Below are 22,057 nucleotides of genomic sequence, written 5' to 3'. Positions count from 1 at the left end.
GCGGAGTTCTTAATATTACACGCATTTGCTTATTTTCTTTTAAATCGTATAGCAATAATTTTTTTGAGTTAACAATACATTATTTTTTACATGAAACTACGATGGTAATTGAAGCACACACAAAAAAAGAATACTTTCAATGTATAAAGGCAGAAACTTTGCATGCTCGGTACTAAAACTGAACGGTTGCTGTTTTTTTTTTGGACAAGTATTGAAAGGTTTGTTACTAATATTGGATCGTACAACCTAACCAACTGAAGCCAACACCTTTATATAAGAGGTGCGCGACACCACCGATTGTCCCCATCTAGGTCCTCGGCGACTGACCTCGATGGGATCCGCCGTTTTGGCCGTCGAGCGATGTGATGTGATGCCATACGATCGATCGAGTGCCTCTGCCAGAAATCTTGGTCGTTTTTTTGCTTATTATGTGTGTATTTCGCGTCTACTACTTAATTATTATTTTTCTGCCCAATTTCTTCTCTCTCGGCTAGCACAAATAGTATAATATTTAATGTAGACGGTAGCATGAATGCATGGTTAGCTAATGAGAAGACCAGTTAGTTCAAGCAAAGTTGGCATGCCAACCAACACATGCATGCAGTGGAAAACATTAAAAGACATGGTCAATATCTCAATAGAATATTCAATAACGATTCCCTCATGCGTAGCTACAACTATGTGTAGAATGTTTAGAGATTTAGGAGTGGTAACTCAGTGTATACTTATATTGTTATTATATGCCTCACTTCATTTTACAGATTTGATTAGAATATACCAACACTATCGTCACCAACATGACAACACACCGCCGTGATACCCTAACCTTAGCCTTTATACAAGTCGACATTGAGCCACCAAGGTTCCCAGCCCCTCACAAGGCTGGAGAAATCACCGACTGGGACTCAATACCATCAGTAGACGGTGGTGATGGTGATTCTCTCTTACCACCGGATGTCGACATTTACTTTTTGACAAAGGTTGAAAAATCAATTATTAGCAGTTTTTCAAAAAGACATTCTATGTGCCATTTTCAGCGATGAAAATTGTTAAATTAATGAATTTCTCATGCAATGTGTTTCCCGTCCAGTATGTGCTGCCCCAAAGAAAAACTTTCCCACACATTTTCTAGCGACATGTGTTTCCCGCTCGTTATGTGCCACTGAAAGTTTCCACCCAATTTCTAGCACCACTTGTTCCCACCAAAAATGTCCACACCCTTCTCATAGTCGAATCAATTAAAACCCACGGACGCAGGGGCTTCTTCACCTCGATTGTGACTCGTATTCTCAAGAAAAAAAAAAGAAACCATGGACCGGATCAATCTGGACTAATGCCGCATGCTTGTGAATCTGTTGCACAATAACTAGTCCCTACACATCGTTTCTCAGATTATAGGGTAGATTACCTACACTATCCCAAACCTGCACCTTGTCGAACCTAAGATCAGACAGCTGCATATGTGCATTGAAATCCTCCAGGATCAAAACGTGCTTGCTGATGTGCCAAGGTGAGCCCTCGCAAACGCGATCTGGATTGCGGTTGGCCTCAAATTCAGTGGCAAACATGTTCTCGCCAAGCGGACGGAAAACCAAGCCCCTAGGGTTTCCCCAAGCTTGACGTAGGGCATAGGAAATCGTCTGTATGTGAAACAGGTTCTGGTACAGTGCACATTGCCGGATAGGGCCTCAATGATTTTTTGTTGCACGCGAGAGAAAAAACGGGCAGCGGACGCTATCGAGGACGCAAGGAAAACAAATTTCCCTAGTATCTTGTTAAGGTTTCTTCAGCCAACGCATAGTTTTAGAACGTGTCAGGCCGGCGTTTGTTTTTTTTATCAAAATTGGACGGGTGCTTGTGTTTTTCGCGAGGACGCGTGCTGTACACGCCTTTTTTTTCTTTGCGGTTTTTTTTTTGCTGTACACGCCTTTTTAACAGTGCAAACGCCTAAACATATTACTTTTTTTTGAAATAGCCTAAACATATTACTGTAGAAGTGTTGTTGGTACATACTTGAAGAAATATTACATAATTAAATCATTTATTTATTTTACTTATAAATGCCTTGCATTAAAGACGGCCTAACACGTGAGATTGAGCACCGAACCTATCTGAGTACGTATATGGTAACGAATCTTCTCACCCATCGTAACACAGCAAATCTTCCGGCATAACGACTCTGTTCATGTTGGCATCGCCTCATGGTCGGAGGGAGGGAATCCATACTTCCACAGGTATTAATAACGCAAAAAGTTATCAATCTCCCGATTCCCGATTCTGACCATGAAATTGCATCCACACCTAGGTTAATCTATCAATCACCATGAGATCCCTCTTCCATCTTCGATGGAGGACCTGGAGATGGATGCGAACTGTGATGCATCCGCGCCGGCGTCGGCTGGGTTCCCGGAAACAGCCAAGGGCCTCCACCACCTCGTGCCTGCCACGAGACGTCGTAGCCAGCATCCTGGTCCGCCTCCCGGGGAGCGACCTCCGTCGCCTCCGTCGCGTCTGCAAAGAGTGGCGGGACATCATCCGACCCAACGTTCATCCAAGAGCACTTGATCCACGGATCACGGGCACCTCCGACACACACCATCGTCTTCTTTCCTGGATTCACCTACAGCTGCTATGAAGACCCGCGCAGCGCCCGTGGCTTCCTCTTCGATGAGCACTGGCGGCTCACGGCCGAGTTCACAGCTGGCATGCGGGATATGTTGGTAGGCGCTTGCAATGGCTTGTTCTGCTTCCTACAAGCCGAAGCCAGCCAAGGCTCCATCAAAATCGTAGAGCCGTCCACCGGTGAGTCGCTCGTGCTGCCGCTATGGCCTGAGTCGTCAGGGCTAAAGTGGAATGTCAACCCCGGGGCGTACTGCTTTGGCTACGATGCTACGGCCAGGCGATACAAGATCATGCATCATAACTACTTAGGAAGCAGCGACCTGCCCTTGCGCGTGGGAGAGACCATCCATGACGAAGAGCTGCACGTGTACACCATCGGAGGTGGAGGCGTAGGCTGGACTAGGCTGCATGTCCCTTTCTCGCTGTATGGTCGGGCATACGGTGATCCCGTCCCGTGTACCTTGATGGATCGGTGTACTGGCCCACGCGTGGCCATGGAGAGCACGGGCGAGAGGAGAAGCTCGCGCGCTTCGATCTAGCGACGGAAAATATCACGTTGGAGGATACAGTGCGCTTGCGGCTCAAAACCCTGATATCAGATATGGCAAAGTTGTGCAGGCTGGTGGACTCAACATCTTCCGTGATGACCTGCTGCCGATATGGTGAGTGGGACGCGTGGACTCAACATCTTGCAAAAACTGAAGAGCCTGACTTTCCCGTGGCGCATGTGCTGTGTAGCGACTGGGTCGTCGGTGGACTATACCTTCGCAGGATTGAAAGCAGCATTGAATTTGGCCCGCGAGAGCTGCTGTTTGAGGTGGGCAAGGAGCAGCCGCATCGCCGTGGATACAAGTACAACGGACGCACATCGTTCGTCCCTGTCTCGGCTCATCCCCAGCAGAAGCTCCCGATCGCAGGAGCACCGCGGCTCATCGAGCAATCTCAGGCATGGGTGTTTGGCTACTCCCCAAGGGTGTCCGCTGCTCCATTAGCGCTCTATTTGGGCATGCCTAGTCCTCCAGAACACAAATCGTCTCATTGTTAGTTGTTCCGTTCTCTTTTCATGTTGTGCAAGATGACACAGCAAGTCATGATCTCCCACATTTGATCTTTCGATCAGGTCTGAGCAGGGAACCGGACAACAGCAAATCGAGATTGGAGCACACCAAATGCCCGCTCGCATCCTTCCTACAAGCCTCCTGAACCTTCGCAAACCAGACGTTCTTGCCTCCTGGCACAGGGTTTGAGATGGTCTTCACAAATGTCGACCATCTCGGATAGATGCCATCAACTAGATAGTACCCCTTGTTGTACTGTCGTCCATTGACCTCGAAGTTCACCATAGGAGAATGACCTTCAACAAGCTTGGCAAAGACTGGGGAGCACTGCAGGACGTTGATGTCATTGTGAGTTCCTGGCATCCCAAAGAAAGAGTGCCAAATCCAGAGCTCCTTTGTGGCCACTGCCTCAAGCACCACACTGCAACCGCCTTTGGCGCCTTTGTACAACCCCTACCAAGAAAATGGACAGTTCTTCCATTTCCAATGCATGCAGTCGATGCTTCCAAGCATCCCAGGAAATCCTCTTGCTCCATTCTGTGCTAGGATCCGAGCAGTGTCTTCCGCATTGGGTGTTCGCAAGTACTGCGGTCCAAACACTGCCACCACTGCCCTGCAGAACTTGTAGAAACACTCAATGATGGTGGACTCGGCCATGCGCCCATAGTCGTCGAGTGAATCACCGGGAGCTCCGTATGCAAGCATCCTCATAGCTGTCATGCACTTCTGGATCGAGGTGAATCCAAGTGTGCTAGTGCAATCCTTCTTGCACTTGAAGTAGCTGTCGAACTCCCGGATGGAATTCACAATCCAGAGGAAAAGCTTTCGGCTCATCCGATAACGGTGTCGAAATGTTTTCTCACCGTGCAATGGAGCATCGGCGAAGTAGTCCGAGTAGAGCATGCAGTAGCCTTCCAGACGATGTCGGTTATTTGCTTTCACCCGCCCAAGCGTTGAGCCACCTCGCCGCGGCTTCTCACTGCTCGCGAGCAGGCCGGCAAGGCCGGCAAGCACCATGAGATGCTCCTGCTCCTGGACGTCAACTTTGGCTTTCTCATCCAGCAACGCCGCAAGCGCCTCCTCATCTTCGGAGTCCATCACTGGGCCGGGGAATTCACCGAACACCTTGTGGGTGAGGTGGGCGCAAGCCCGCCAGCGTACAGGCCCTGCGCGGCCGGAGCGCCGGGAAAGGTGCCCGGGGCGGCGGCGAAGAGGCTGCCTCGGCTACGCTCCTTCTTTTTTCCCGGCTGGATATGGTCTACCTAGCTGCGGCGGGCGGTGGTCGGCGCCGGGATCGGCAGGGTGGCGCAGGGTGGCGCCCGAGTGCGGCGGGCAGGAGGGCGAATCTGGGCGGGTGGATTGACTTTTCGCCTGTCAATGTGGCCCCAGGAACACTTTCCCGTGCGCCGGAGCCCCCGAGCGCCCCCAGTGCGCCGGGTTCGGCCTGCGAGCGCCGGGCGCAAAAATGGCCCGAGCCAGCGGAATTCGGCTTCCTTGGGGGCGCGACTAGGCCATTTTTTCGGTGCCGATGCAAATAAATCGCCTGGAGAGGCCGTCCTGGGGCACGGCTGGAGATGCTCTAAGTAGTGCACGTGGGAGGCACCTCGATGACATGTACTTGTGCACATGGTGCCCAACATGTGGACACGAAGGTCTACTCTCGCCGCATAATTGAGCCCAAATTTTTTGCACCTGCGGTGACCCAAGTTAGATACTCATTCTTGATGTTTGCAAGGAGAACCGTTTGTGGGGTGCTCTTAAGTTGTAAGATGTGAACATTCCTTTCATTCAAAATTGTCCAAGAGGTGAGCAAGGAGGTATACATGGCCTTCCTATTCGGGATACTAGATTTGGAGAGCCTGATCCACTACTCTTTGATTGAGTGCGCCAAGTGCTAAGTGGAGGTGTTGATCCGATCCACCACTCATTGATGGAGCGCGCCAAGTGCCAAATGTATGTATTGGTGCTTTCAAGTTGGAGCTAGTCTTTGATCATTCCCCAAAGCTAATTGAGTACCGGCATTTGAAGAGGAGGTTGTCAATGGATTCTTGCTCGCGCTTGCAAACAGGGGCAAAGCCAACAATTAGACCACACTCTCTTGGCCAGCCGTCGTTGGTCCAAACTCTATTTTGAATGGCCAATCACCCAAAAATGAACTTCAGCGGAGCCCAAACCTTCCACATCACGAGCTCCATGGGGGATTGGCAAATATGCGGACTTGGCAGTGTAGATCACACCCTCGGTGAGTTTCCACACAATGCCAACAATTAGACCTCCCTCTCTTGGCCAGCCGTCGTTGGTCCAAACTATTTTGAATGGCCAATCACCCAAAAATGAACTTCAGCGGAGCCCAAGCCTTCCACATCGCGAGCTCCATGGGGGATTGGCAAATATGCGGACTTGGCAGTGTAGATCACACTCTCGGTGAGTTTCCACACAATGTCAACTTTGGCATGCGCCTCAAGGGTGAAGTCGCGGATGGTAGTACATAGCTCAATCAACACGTTGTGGATGAAGGAATCGGAAAACACTTGGGCATTATTTTACCAGAACTAAAATAGGGTGGTTCTCCATGCTTATATACTTATCATGATGCCCTTTACTTTCTTATTTCACACTTTTTGGCCATGAAGCTTTACATTTTTGCATTTGTGTATTGTGTCACAACTTTTTTCCCAAGGAAGTTACTTCCAAGCTAAATTTGCCAATGTGTGGGCCAGTCGCACTGATGATGGCAAAAGAAATCACATTATGATATAGCAATAGACCGTCGTCTCTATTTCCCAAAGAAGTTTGTCCTTGGGACCGAACTTGAGATTGGATGGATGTGCTTATCACATTCAATTTCATCAGTCACGGGATTTGCATGTCAATGTGGTTTGGATGTTAACGGTTGATGCTGATGTTTTTAGGGTAAATATTGCCGCATTTATTTAAGCATCAAAACCCGGAATGTCATCCGCGATTACATCAAGAATAAAGTCTGGGGGAATCCCTAACCACACCTTACATAGTTCATCACCAACACCTACCTTAGCTAATTTATGCGCGGCAATATTAGCAGACCGACAAACCCAAGAAATCTTGCACTCGATGAAAGACCCAAGAAGAGCTTTAACCTCCTGAATCCATGGACCAGTAGCGGATAGATTCTTCGCTGGTTGTTGCAACATGTGCACCACCGCCTGAGCATCAAGTTCCAAGTGAACCCTCGTTGCATTAATTTCTGCAGCCACTTGCAAAGCCCGCCTACACACCAAAATCTCCGTTGCTTCCGGATCAACAACATTTGGAAAATGATGACAGGTTGCTGCCAGAAAAGCGCCGTTGTGATCTCTAAGAACTGCACCTCCTCCTTCTTTCTCTGCATATTTGGACACTGCTCCATCTGAATTCACCTTCACCCATCCTTGATTTGGTGGTTCCCAGCGCTGTGGTTTCGGGCGTACAGCCACCACTATCTTCCGTGAGTGTACATCCCTCCATTCCCTCATAAGATCAAAAACAGAGTTCATTATTTCATGTGCTGGAGCGATCAGCTTGCCTTCTCTTGCATTATTCCGTGCCAGCCGCAGGCCATAGGTTGCATGCACCATTGCCTCATGCTCTTCGTCAGACGCCCCGGCGAACCAGTCAAGGAGCCAGCGAGCAAGAGCACTCTGGGACTGGGAGTCCATCAAGAACGGCGGGATCGCCACCGCAACTCCCTTCTCTGAGTGGAAAAGCTGCCATAACCTCACTGAATGTTGACATGCCCAGAAGCGGTGATATATGGTTTCTTCTCGACCGCATGCAACACAAAAAACACCCGGTTTGATTCGATGTCTATGTAGTTCATACCCCACAGCCAACACATTTTTAATGTATATGTCTATTTTAATGTATATATTAAGTGTCTCCAATTCAGTATGTTGTACTTTCTACGGAAGTTTGTAGTGATCCGATTGTTGGTCTTTTTGTTTGTTTTTGTAAGGTACCAAATATTTCAAGACTACACCATAAATGTTTTTCATACGTGGACTTGGGAGTCATAATTTTTTTGTTGATTCCTCGGTTTTGAAAATTGTCTTATGATTAGGTACCATGTTTTACAGCAGACGGTTGCGGGTGAAGTTCTGCAACTTGGATAAGTAGCTAAGTCCCCAGGATTAGAGTACATTGCATATTTGCTCTCCTTTCTCTTCTTTCAAGCTGTTTTTGAATTTTCGAACATTTATTGTAAAGTGGGAAAACAAATCTGAAAATTATAATTTCTTTTGAATTTGTTAACAAAATTTCAAAACATGAACATTTTAGAAAAAAAGGAACAAAATTTGAAAGATGCCAACATTTTTTAACATTTCTGAAGATTTGTTGAAAAATAAAAGTAAAAATGAAATAAAAAATGAAGCGACCTTTAACGAAAACCGAGTGAAAAGGGCTGATGGTGCGGTGGGCAATGGGAGAAAGGCGAGAAGCCAACCCTTTGGCCGGAAACATGGCGAAATTATTAATAAGGGCAATCGGCCTAAATTGCGAGATCAGATCCGCGCCCTTGACTTTAGGAATAAGGGTAATGACAGCATAATTAAGGCGAGAGACATCCACCGTACCCAACCAGAACCCTTGAATAACTTTACAGATGAGATCCCGCAACTTCGGCAGAATTTTTAAAGAAAGGGATAGAGAAATCATCAGGACCGGAAGCAGCATTCGTGTTAGCCGAGCTAATCACCTGCCAAATCTCCTCGTCAGATAAGGGAACCATTAGACCCAAGTTTTCGTCCGGAGAAATCCTAGACCCCGCATCCCAGAACCCAGAACAAAGATCAACCCTGGGATCAGGATTAGAACCGAGGAGATTGGAGTAAAATCCAACAATGTGTTCCATAATGGTGGATTGATCCGAGTTTCTAATGCCGTCAATTAACAGGGAGTCAATGAAGCATCTGCGGCGCCTGCCATTGGCGATCGCAAAGAAGTAAGCCGTCATCGCATCCCCCTTCAAGGTCCAATTATGGGCCCCTCGTTGGCGCCAATAAATATCCGACTGATGGTGAAGCATCAGCAAGGCATCTTCTAGGGCATAACGAGTGGCCCATTGAGAGGTGGAGAAAGCAGATGAGTCGGCAGAAATATCAAGATCCCGGATTTGAGATGCAAGGGAGTCTTTGTCTTTACGAACCTCAGCCACCCTATTTCGAGACCACCCCCTTAAGAATTTACGAAGCTCATAGGAAAGTTTATGCCAATCATCTAGGGGACCAAAGGAGCGAAGAGGAGAAGAAAGAAAACTAGATATCTTAGAACCCAACATATCACAAAAGCCCTCTACCACAAGCCAAGAAGCATCAAACTCGAAACAGGAGGTCGAGGCGAGAGCAAGGATACCCGCGTCAAGGAGTAGGGGAACATGGTCAGACCCAACCGCAGGCCTGGCCTTAAGCAGCGCGCGGGAAATAGCGAATCCCATTGATCAGACACAAAGACCCTATCCAGCACCGACCGGACAGGGGAGGCTTGATGATTAGACCAAGTGAAACGCGCCCCCACCGTAGGAAGCTCACGAAGTGCACAGTTACTAATGAAATCATTAAAAGCATTGGCGAGAGGCCTAGAGAAATTAGCACTGTTCTCGTCGGCCGGAGAGCGTAATAGATTAAAGTCTCCCCCAATTAGAAGAGGGATATTGCAGGCCTCAATCTTGACCGAGAGTTCATCCAAATAAAAGAGGACCAAGCGAATGATCCGCGGGCCCGTAAACCACCATTAATTCCCACATTGTATTCAGTTAGCGATGATGAACTACGCAGCTAAATCATTTATTTTATTTTACTTATAAGCGCCTTCCACTGAAGATGGCCTAACACGTGAGATTGAGGACCCAACCAATCTGAGTATATGGTAACGAATCTTCTGACCCATCGTAACAGAATTCTTGTAGCAAATCTTCCGGCATGAAGACTCCGTTTATGTTGGCATCGCCTCATCGTTAGAGGGAGGGGAATCCATACTTCCACAGGATATTATTGATAAGAGAAAAACTTATCAATCTCACGATTCCCGACTTCAACCAGATTTGAATCCGCACCTAAGTTATCATGAGATCCATCTGCCATCTTCGATGGAGGACCTGGAGGTGGATGCATCCGCGCCGGCGTCGGTGAGGTTCCAAGAAACAGCCAAGGGCCTCCACCACCTCGTGCCTGCCACGAGACATCGTAGCCAGCATCCTGGTCCGCCTCCCAGGGAGCAACCTCCATCGCCTTCGCCGCGTCTACAAAGAGTGGCGGGACATCATCGCCGACTCGTCGTTCATCCAGGACCACTTGAACTACGGATCACGGGGGCCTCCGACACACACCATCATCTTCTTTCCTGGATTCACCTACAGCTGCTATGAAGACCCGTGCAGCGCCCGTGGCTTCCTCTTCGATGAGCACTGGCGGCTCACGGCCGAGTTCACAGCTGGCATGCGGGATATGTTGGTAGGCGCTTGCAATGGCTTGCTCTGCTTCCTACAAGCCGAAGCCAGCCAAGGCTCCATCAAAACCGTTGAGCCGTCCACCGGTGAGTCGCTCGTGCTGCCGCTGCCGCCAGAGGCGTCAGGGCGAAGGTGGAACGTCAACCCCAAGGCATATTGCTTTGGCTACGATGCTACAGCCAGGCGATTCAAGATCGTGCACCATGGTTACCTCAAATACAGCGATCTGCCCCTGCGCGCGGGAGAGGCCATTGATGACGAAGAGCTACACGTGTACACCATTGGAGGAGGCGTGGACTGGACAAGGCTGCATGTCCCTTTCTCGGTGTATGGTCGGGCAAACGGTGATCCCGTGTATGTTGATGGGTCGGTGTATTGGCCCACGCATGGCCATGGAGAACATGTGCGAGATGAGAAGCTGGTGCGCTTCGATCTGGCCACAGAGAACGTCACATCGGAGGCCACCACGCGCCTGCGGCTGAAAACCCTGATATCAGAGTTGGCAATGTTGTGCAGGCTGATGGACTCAACATCTTGTATGATGACCTACAGCCGATACGGTGAGTGGGATGCGTGGTTCCCTGAAGCAAAAGCTGAAGAGCCTGACTTTCCCAGGACGCGTGTGCTGTGTGGCGACTGGGTCGTCGGTGGACTATACCTTCGCAGGATTGAAAGAAGCATTGAATTTGGCCCGCGAGAGCTGCTGTTTGAGGGGGGCAAGGAGAAGCTGCATCGGCGTGGATACGAGTACAACGGTCGCACATCGTTCGTCCCTGTCCCTGCTCATCGTCGTCAGCATAAGCTCCCGATCGCAGGAGCACCGCGGCTCATTGAACAATGTCAGGCATTGGACAGCAAACTTGTATCCGCTGCCACCGCCTCCTTGAGTGTCTCTTAAATGATTACTTCGATGGAATTATGCGGAATTAAGTCTACAACAACCCTGCAAAAATTTCGTCGATTTTCGATGGAGGAATCTCCGGCAATCTCCAATATACCGGAGCCCTGTTGAATCTGGACGAGAATCCGGACGAGTTTAGAGCGTGGTGTCCAGCATCTAGCTCGGATGTCCTTTGGAAGATCCAACCGTTGATTTGCTGCGGAATTCTGATATCTACCACCTGCCAAAAATTCAGCTCGAGCCGACCGTCCAAACTCCGGAAAACTTCCGATTAGTGCATCACTTTTTGGATCTGTTTTCTGCACGAGAACGAATCCGACCCGAATTCATTTTTCTTATGAACGGGATCTCGGACATCCTTTTTGAAGGAAGTTTTTATATGGGTTGTTGTGTTTCCTCAAATACATCCCTGTAGTATTAAAAGTATTCTTGCAATACGAACTTCACCGTCGCGCCGGTGTCAAACCAGCTCGACAACATCACTCCACGGCGGCCGACCTGCGTTAGACACGTCGTTGCTTTGTTGAGCCGAGCTCAATTTCTTCGAATCATCATCTCGGCCAGCCGAACAATAGTTCGGCATCGCGAAGGATAAATCATCACCAACATCGCCGCCCCACGGATTACACGGAGCGGACGCACCAGCATCATCGCACAGTCACTTCATCAAGCCAGCATTGATCACGTCACAAGCTACGACCTGCATCGGCATGGCCGAACTGTTGCTTCATCGAGCCGGTGTCCATCACGCTGAACTACTTCAACACCTCGGCTGACACATCTCCTAACCGACCTCCTCCGTCTCCTCGCCTGGACTGGGGGCTTCGTCATCCCTTCATCAACTTACCCTGGAGACTCCGGCGTCACCGGCCAACCAGCTTCATCACATTAGCTGGATCACGGGCTTTGCCTCAGCGAGCCAGCCTTTGCCAACATCGTCATGCCTTCGCTTCATCACCCATCAGGCAATGGGTGTGCGGATCAAGTCCCAATTTTGGGAGTAACCTTTCTTCGAACCGCTACAACAAATAAACCAGGTCTATCAAATGGTGGCCGCATTAACGACGGTCGCATGGTGGTTCGGTCAGTTTCCGTACATAGTCCGGCGAACGCCGCATCCGGAACTCGAACCGACATGTGAATTCAGGCCTTGCCATGCCTTTACCACATCACGCCGCCGCCATGCATCGACATTGACTTCGGCGCCAGACCATATCTCTTTTATTACTCACTTTGCATAAATTATTTGTTATGCAACGATTTTTTTATTATTACTATTACTATTATCTCCGGTTTGCACTATTTTTTGTGCACAGGAAAATGATCCAGCCGGACTATATCCTTTGGCGTCACCTCAGCTGGACGGGGGGCTTCGTCAACACTTCATTACCCCATGTCGGGGACTTCGGCATCACCCTGGCGTCCTGCATTGACTGTGCTATGTCACCACTTCGGAGTGCCGAGCTCTTTGCTCCGCCACCTCGGGACCGGCTCAGGGATGGAACCTTGTCCCGCGTCAAGCTCGGACCGCGTCATCAATACCGAACACAGCAACCAGCTAAGTTGTCTTCATGCTCAAAGTTTAAATTTTTAACTTGTGTTCGGCTTGGCCAAGCATTATACTTTTTTGGAAAAAAGTTGCTTGTAAAAATTTCCTTGTCCAAACTTTGTTTGTGACGTGCAAATTCAAATACCCCGTTTACTTGGGGGCTTCCTTCATGAAGCTTTTTCCTCTTGCATATGGTTATACTTGTACGACTTCGTTCCTTGTTCGTGTATTACGCCACAATATGCACCATATTGACTTAAGCGATTTACAAGCTGGGTTGCCTGGCTCCTGTGCTTACCCCTACGTTCCCGATTGTTCGGCTAGGGAGTAAAGGGAGCACCTCTGCGATTGTCACGATCGGGTCAACCGAGCCGGACGTCAGACTGGGTGAAGCCGAAAGCTAGCGCTCTTATTGTTTCCAATCATGGTCGGCACACAACGGAACTCATGAGTACAAAAAATCTATTGCACAAATCTCGTAATAACAATGAGCACCGAAGAAAGGTATCGGTGGGGGTACTATTTTCTTCGAAGATGCTTCTTACTCTTTGCAATAATATAGCATAAATTCCCTGAGCGCGCTTTGTCTGTTACAGCCTTATGGCCTGATTGCATGGTTATTGGAAACACCGTCGATATTCTCGACAAATGGAGTACATAACACTTTTCGGTCCTTGACCGAAGAGGGAGAAGCCGACGGTCGGTTAAGACGCGTTTAAAGTTCGGTCAAACATAGATATGATATAAGTACTTCGGTACATGCAATCATTCTTTTACCCAAGTCACTTGGGGGCTCTTAAATTTATATGAGCCGTTTTATCATAAGTGTTTTTCTTCTTAGTTGTTGCAAAATTTTTATTATTATTTATCACTCCTTTTTTCGACACAAGTGTGCGGTCACTAGCCGGGGAGCCTAATTTCTCTCTCAAAGCCGCTAGAGTTTAGTTTGCTAAACTGGCCTAGTAAGAAGTACTCCGCCTTCGGGATAAAAGGTTGAACCCGTAGGCTGACCCGCTTGAAGTTTTGAGATAGGATGTGTCATGTTAAAGCACGACAGAAGCACCTTTTTTCTAAAATCCTATTTTTGGATTGGCACCGAACACTTGATCTAGTTCGGACATTAACCATTTGAATAAGTTTTTTGGCTTTTCAAGCCCATGGCACCTATTTGTGTGTTTTCAGCACAAGTCTCGCAGTGCAACGCCGGACACCTTTAGAGATGCGGCAAAAACATTCTCGGATATTGCTATATATGCACCGGTTTCGACTTGTGTCTTCGGTCAATAGTTGGGTTGCCCGGCTCCTGCGCTTGCCTCGTATGTTCCACTTTGTTCGGCTAGGTGTGCAAAGGGAGAACCACTGCGATTGTGCTTCCAGCTCATATGGTTAAGCACCTCAGTGGAGAAAGCCGAAAACTTACTATCACAATAAGCGTAAACTGGTCGGCGATCCGATGACGGCGTTAAAAACAATGGCCGAAGTGTTTACGGCTTGACCTCGACTGTCGCCGAACACTACCGGGGGCTATTAACTGGCCTCCCAAACTAAATCCTCGATATTTTGCTCCTACATTGGAGCTGAGGTTTCATGATCATGCTTAGCATGACAACCCAAAGAAAGGAACCGATAGCGGGACTATTTTCTTTGCAAGACATTTCTTCTGTTAAACAGTAATATAACATGTCTCTCCGCGTACCTTTGTTTATAAAACCATATGGCCAGATTGTCTTGTTTGTTGTAAATCTTTGCCCTCATAAAGGCTTTATAAAGTAGGACAAACACTACTCGGCTATTGGCCGTGGAGGTGGAAGCCGATGGTCGGTCAACAAAGTTTTGTACAATGCGGATCCGAGCATTAATGACGCAAAGTACTTGGATACATAGAGTCATTACACATAATTTGTGATTTTACTAGGGATAACGATCCTTAATTCGGCCTCCCGTGCCCGCATTAAGGCTCGGGGGCTACTGGGCTTAGGGCTTATTATTTACAAATATTAAAGGGGCACATCGATCCCCTGATCTGGTGTTACCACCCGACCAGTGTCTCGGGGGCTACTGCATTGCCTGTTCTATGCAGAAAATTTTAAGTGCAATGCAGTTTCCGAGGAGATTTTGATCCTCAGGTTGGTCGGCCGCACCCAACCTGAGTCTCGAGGACTGAGCACGCCGCTTTTTGTGTCCCGAAGTATTCTACCGAGCTAGGACTTGATCCTCAAACCGATTTTGCAAATCAACCTGAGTCTCAGCGGCTACGGGGATCAGCGGTAATATGTCATCCTTCATGTGCATCTCGGGTTTTAGACCGGTACCCACCTTGAGGGCTACTGGCTATGTTTCTCGGCAGAGAATAAATTACACCAATCAAAAATATTGACAAAAATCGGCCCACATTCGGGGTGGTGCACCACCTCAGAAGCAGTCCGGCATAAAGCTCGGGCGCTAGTGGCTGACTCCATAGAGGGCATTTCCGGCATTAAGCTCGGCTAAACTCCTTCAAACTTCTTTGAACCAAGGTGATTTACAACACCTCGGATACAGTCTGGCGTTGGAGCTCGGATACATAGTCCGGCGTTGGTGCTGGAAGCAGTCCGCCATTGGTGTTCGGCTGCAAACGATACCTCGAATGCAGTCCGGTGTTGGAGCTCGGACGCAAGAGGACGTTGCCGTCCGGGAACAACTTCAAACCCGAGGCATGGCATAAAAATAACAAGGCATTGATAAAGATTGTAAACTTAAAGGGGCTCCTCGGATACCCGACGTGTAAACTCGTCAAATTCATTTCGGCGATCCTCAAGATAGAAGATGAGAAGATTTGTTGAACCAGTTTTCATGACCGGCAACCGAAGATGAAGAACAGTTCAGAAGAATCGAGGAGCATCCCTAACTTGAAGACCGGTTCAGGGGGCTACTGACGGTGTCCTGGACTAGGGGGTACTCAACGTGTCGTCTCCCGATCAGTTGGATTGGGCCGAGGACCGCCATGGCCGTATACTCATGGGCCAGTCCGGACAGTTGCCGCATACAAGGAAGATTCCACAAGACTTGGCGATCAAGACAAAGACTCCTCCCCCACCGGCGTATTCGGCTAGGACTCTTGTTATCCTAGGCCTCTGGTGCATTATATAAACCGAGGCCAGGCTAGTCGATAGATATACAACAACAATCATACCATAGGCTAGCTTCTAGGGTTTAGCCTCCTTGATCTCGTGGTAGATCTACTCTTGTAATACCCACATCATCAATATCAATCAAGCAGGACGTAGGGTTTTACCTCCATCAAGAGGGCCCGAACCTGGGTAAAACATCGTGTCCCTTGTCTCCTGTTACCATTGATCCGAAGACGCACTGCTTGGGACCCCCTACCCGAGATCCGCCGGTTTTGACACCAACAGTGACCCCATCCAGCAAGCCTACCGAGGTGCCTGTTGACGGGCAGACCAACGGGGTTCTCGATGCCTAGATAATTCGTGCAGTAGGAGATGCACTCTTTGGTCAGAAAGCCCCTGGCTATGCTTCCCTCTGGAGGTGACAGGTTGCGAACGTATCCTTTGATGACACCATTCATCCTTTCGAACGGCATCATGCTGTGCAGGAACATCAGCCCGAGTTGGATGATATCCTCCATGATATAAACCAGCAGATGCACCATAACGTCGAAGAATGCGGGCGGGAAGTACATCTGAAGCTCGCATAGTATCACCACGGTTCTTCCTGTAGCCTTCTGAGTTGCCTCACGCCAACCGAATTCCGAGAGATGACATCGAAAAAGTTGCATAGGCCAAATAGCGTTTCACGGACGTGCGCATCCATGATCCCATGGATTGCAACTAGAAGTGTCTGCATCATCAGCACGTGACAGTCATGAGACTTCATCCCGCTGAACTTCTGCTTCGCTGAGTCTAGGTATCTGCTTATCTTCCCCGTGTAACTATAAGGAAGTTTTACTCCTATGAGGCAGGTGAAAAACTGCTCGATCTCCTCCTGACTTAGAGTGAAGCACGCGGGAGCGAAGTTATTTCCGATCTTCTTGGCCTTTTTGCCTTTGCGACGACTTTCTGTGTCCTTCGCCTCATCATCATCATCATCATCATCATCATCATCATCATCATCATCATCATTAGGGTGAAGCTCCTCCCTGATGCCCATTGATTTCAAGTCTGCCCTTGCTTTCGGCCCATCTTTGGTCCTCTCTGGCATGTTGAGCAGGGTACCAAGCAGAATCTCGCACACGTTCTTCGTGATCTGCATGACATCAAGGCTCTGAGGCACACGGAGGATCTTCCAGTACGACAAGTCCCAGAAAACAGACCTCGTTTTCCATACCTTCAGCATCGGCTCTCGCACCTTTCGCTTCTTTCCCGGCTCTGGCGCCTTTCCCGGCGGTGGGCACTCTTTCGAATTTTTCAACAGCTCATCTATTTCCTCGCCGATCCTCGTACACGGGTGTCTTCGGGGTTCGGTTTCACCATCGAACAAATCCTTGCGTTTTCTCCATGAGTCATCATCGCGAAGCCACCTTCGATGTCCCATGAACATGGTTTTCGAAGACCCAGGATCTCTATCTAGCTGGCGATACGTTGTGTCATCCATGCACCTGACGCATCCAGAAAATATGTGGACCACCTGCCCCGTCATGAGTAGTGCGGCTCTCATAGGAAAATATTCTTTCTCTGCAGCGTCCCACGTATTGGCTGGCGTTTGCCACGGAGTGTCTAGCTCCTCTTTCAGCAGCCCCAGATACAGATTGGTGTGATTCCCTGGTTGTTTCAGCCCTTCAATTAGCATACTCATGTAAATGTACTTCCTCTTCATGCACAAGCAGGGGGGAAGGTTGTACGTCCACACAAACACAGGCCAGGTGCTATGTGTGCTTCTCTGGCTGCGAAACGGATTGACTCCATCGGTGCTCGTGCCCAACACGATGTTCCTTGGATCGTCCCCAAATTCTGGGTGTCCGAAGTTCAATGCTTGCCACTGGCTCGCATCCTTAGGGTGACTCAGCATCTTGTCTTTTTTATTTATCTCCGGATCATTTCTATCATCTTCTCGCTTCTTCTCCTCCTTATCCGCGTGCCAACGCATGAGCTTTGCTACCTTAGGGTCCGCGAAATACGCTGTAGACGAGGAGTCATCAAAAAGTACCACACCACTTTTCGAGGAGCTTTCTTCCTCTTCTTGTATTGAGTGACGCCGCACACCGGACATATGGTAGACTCCGTGTGCTCGTCCTGATAAATGATGCAATTGTTCATGCACACATGGTATTTCACGTGCGGTAAATCTAGAGGACACATGATTTTCTTTGCCTCCTCGAAACTGGTCGGGCACTTGTTCCCCTTGGGAAGACGTTCGTGCCAGAATGACATGTTCTCGTTGAAGCATGCGTCGGTCATTTTGTGTTTTACCTTCATCTCCAGAGCCATGAGCGTTACTTTCAGGCGGGTATCCTCGGGCCTGCATCCTTCATACAATGGAGTAACCGCGTCTATCTCCAGTTGATTCAGCTTGGCTTTCTCTCGGGCGGCAGCTCTTGTCTTATTCGTCTGCTTGAGAAGCAACTCTTGAATATGAGGGTCCTGCACCCAGCCCATCGATGGTCCATCGTCGTCTGCTCCGGCATCTTCATCTTCATGGTCATGCCCTTCGTATGCTTCGGCATCTTCCCCATCATCATGTCCGTCATCTTCTACATGATGACTGTGTACTGCATCTACTTTGTGATCATGTCCTGGAGATTTTTCATCTTCTCGCCCGCCCTCGCCGCGGTTGTCTTGCTGCCCTTCCTCATTTCTTGCCCGGCCCCCATGGACGACTTCATAATCATCTTCATCAACTTGCCACCGATAGCCATCCATGAAACCACGCAAGAGCAGGTGGTCCTGCACCTGTACGGAATCCGGGTCCATAAGGCTCTTCAGCTTGCATCTTCGACACGGACATCTTATCTCTGTCTCTTTTTTTGAAGCATCTCGGCCTTCGCGGAGCTCAAAAACCTATTCACGATGCCTTCGGTCATCGTGCGGACCATGGTCGCCTGCGGGGTAGAGCAAAACGATATTTTAGAACAAAAAAAAATTGGCATGACTTTGCCTAAAAATAGGACCAAAAAGAATGCATAGTGCCAAATTCTCGCCGAAACGGAAATGATTCAACATTCCAGCAAAATATTGGCAACTATCCCATTTCAAATACCGGTACCTACAAACACAAACATATGCAACACCACAAACATACGTAGATCTAGGCCATAAAAAGTGCATGTGCACGTTGTTGGAGGGAGAAAAAGTAGATCTACAACATAAAGAAAGCTTTCCCCTTACTTACCTATCAAAAAAAGTAAATTTAACCACTTAATTTGGGTGAATCTATGGTGCAAATGAGGTGAGGAGGAGTAGGCACCCGAGACAAGCTTGGAGGAGGAGGTGGAGAGAATGAAGTGGGGAAAGTGAGTGTGGTAGGTGGCTGTCCAAAATATCTAGCTGCTCCCAAGTTACTAATGGCGCACCACCTAACAATGCGCCATTAGTAACCCTGATTACTAATGGCGCACCTGTTACGTGGTGCGCCATTACTAGTTTTGCAAAAAAAAAATTGTTATTAGTGCCGCACCGTGTTTGTGGGGTGCCATTAATAGTTTGAACTAGTAATGGCGCACGGTTGCCTGGTGCGCCATTACTACTTTTGAAAAAAAAAGTAAAAAATTTTTGTTAGTAGTGGCGCACAGAGTGTGTAGTGCGCCATTACTAGTTAAAACTAGTAATGGCGTACTATACCCTAGTGCGTCATTACTAGTTTTGGAAAAATAAAAAAAATTGTGCTACCACGTGCTCCCTTCTTGTACTTATTTTTTTATTCATCTATTTTCTAAGCTCAGGTCTATATATTATTATAGTTGTGCTACCACGTGCTCCCTTCGGTCCATTTTAGTCTACATAAGTTTTTGTATGAAGTCAAAGTATATATATCTCTAATTTGACCAAACTTACATAAAAAAGCATCAACATTCACAATAAGAAATCGATATCACTAGATTCATTATGGAATGCAGATTCATATTATATATGTATATTTGGTGTTGTAGATCTTGGTATATTTTAATTACTATAAATTTGGTTAAACTTTAGAAAATTTGACTTGACACAAATCTTATATGTGGAGTCAAAAGGACAGAAGGGAGTACTATTTAACAAGCTATTTATAGTAAAGATCTAAGTAGCGATTTTTATTGTAAAGATATAAGTAGTGATTTTTAGTAAGTGCATATTACTAGTATATAGTATACTCCGTCCATTTCAAAATACTTGTCATGGGGTTTTAGTTTAAATTTGAAGTAAATTGAAATAAAACCACAATAAGTGGCTTCAAAATTGAAATAAAACCACGACAAGTATTTTGGAACGGAGGGAGTACTATGTACTAGAGTAAATCAGCCGGCATAAAAGATAAATTAGTGTACTACTATATGCCGAAAAAGGGTTTCCCCCCGCTTTGTATACAAAGCAACCAACCGAACCATACATGGATAGGTGCTGGGGCGGAAACAGCACAGTCACGCCCAAAAGAAACGACAGAGAAAAGCAAAAGAAACAAATGCCGACAACGGTGGATAAACAAAAACAAAGAAGCCTCGCGATCGCAGCGCCCACCAAGATCTTCTACTAGACTCCAAGACTCCTAAGCGCCGGCACCTATCAACACCTCCAAGAAGGGTCGCGGCGATGACGACGCTGCTGCCAAGGATTTCCCCCGGTACACGACGAGGCGAGAGGAAGGGTAGCGCCGACACCCTCCCGGAAGGTCAAGTGGCACCCACAGGCGCCACCGCGCCGGTGTTGGTCATGCCAACAGGGGTTTCTCCCGATGCCAACCCGCACCTCGGGCGCCCCGGAGCCTGCCACCAAACCAACCACCATCGTGCGCCAACGCGGTCATGAGGCCCCCACGCCGTCTCACCACGGCACCGCGAAGTGAGGATAGCACGGCGAAGAATCAGAGCCGGAACTAGGGCATCATCACCATCGACACGCGGGAGGGCCCCACCTCCACCGTTCGCGATGGTAGTCGTCCGGACGCAATAGCAGAAGCACACCAGACCCGTGGGCAGTTAGTGTACTACTATATAGTACATTATGATTATATATATGTTCTTTTTATTGGCTAATAGCATGTGGACTCAAAGTCCAACGGAATTCCCTCATTTATAAAAAGGTTTTTTCTATGTTCTTTCTAAATTAGTTAATCAAATTGAAGCCATGGTGCCATGTCCGATCAAGGATGCACCGGAAAGGATAAGAAGTTTACATACCGTGTTGTTCTTGGATGCTCCTCTGCGCATCCTGGGGTGGTGCCGTCAATGGTGGATGCGTGGGGGAATTTGCGCGATAATTCTATACACAGGGAGTAATATGGGCCTTTACAGACTTTGTGTTGTTAACTAATCTTCTCCCCCCTGATTTTCATGGGGATGCGGCCCCTCACCTCAATTCCACCAATCATATTATCCCAGCTGAGCCTCTCGGTGAACTAAGTAAAAATCTGCTCGTGCGTGTAGCATTGCTCGGAATTTGTGTCGTTTACCATGGAACTATAAGCATGGGTTCCCCTTGGTAGATTGGATATAGCTCGTGTTGAATAATTAGGCATTTTCCCGTTTAGTTTAATTCAGAAAAATAATGGATAAAAAATGAATAGCAATATATTGATGAAACTAGAAACTAGCAACAAATCGTTGAGACTAGTAATGCAATCAAAATCATCAGCAAAATGCATCATATCCATGTCAATTGCTATTAGCAATAAACCAAATGCTAGCCCTAACAGTGAGGATAAGATGGCATACGGTGCAGTAGCAGAAGGTGCAGATGTCCCGATCGCCATGTCGCTGAAGAGGTCGTTGACGTCGGGAAGAAGTCGTTGTTGGGAACTCGTCGTCGGTGATGTCGTCGTTCGCAGCCACGATGAACAAGACTCCAGCAGTTGCGTAAGGACACTCCCCAAAAACCTGATCGCCCCTCTCCCGTACCGGATCACAAGAGGCCGGGTTTCGGAGGCCTGCTGTCTCACTTCCCGATGCACGCCAGGAAGAGAGATGGGAAAGAGATAGGTGGCTCAATTCTTTGGAATGAGACGAAAGGTTGTTGTGCCTTTTTTGGAACAACAGAGGAGAGACCTCTTATATACGTGAGAAGAGTTGAAACTGGGCCTTCATTAGTGGAAGAGAAACCGATGCAATAAACACCATTAAACAGACACACTAAAAATCATTAAGGAGAGAAGAAACGAGCGCACTAACACTCACACGAAGTGTTCGGTTTATTCTCCCATTTATGCATCAATTGTTTCAACTTTCTTCTCGCGTGATAAAGCAGCGCATACACGTGGCATTGGTCAATTTTCCACACAACCTTGTCATGCATGGATGGGCCACATGACCCTCTAGGATTTACATTGAATTATTGGCA

Source organism: Triticum dicoccoides, chromosome 3B (genome assembly GCF_002162155.2).
Source record: "Triticum dicoccoides isolate Atlit2015 ecotype Zavitan chromosome 3B, WEW_v2.0, whole genome shotgun sequence".
Classification (NCBI taxonomy): Eukaryota; Viridiplantae; Streptophyta; class Magnoliopsida; order Poales; family Poaceae; genus Triticum; species Triticum dicoccoides.
This window is presented reverse-complemented; position numbering follows the sequence as displayed.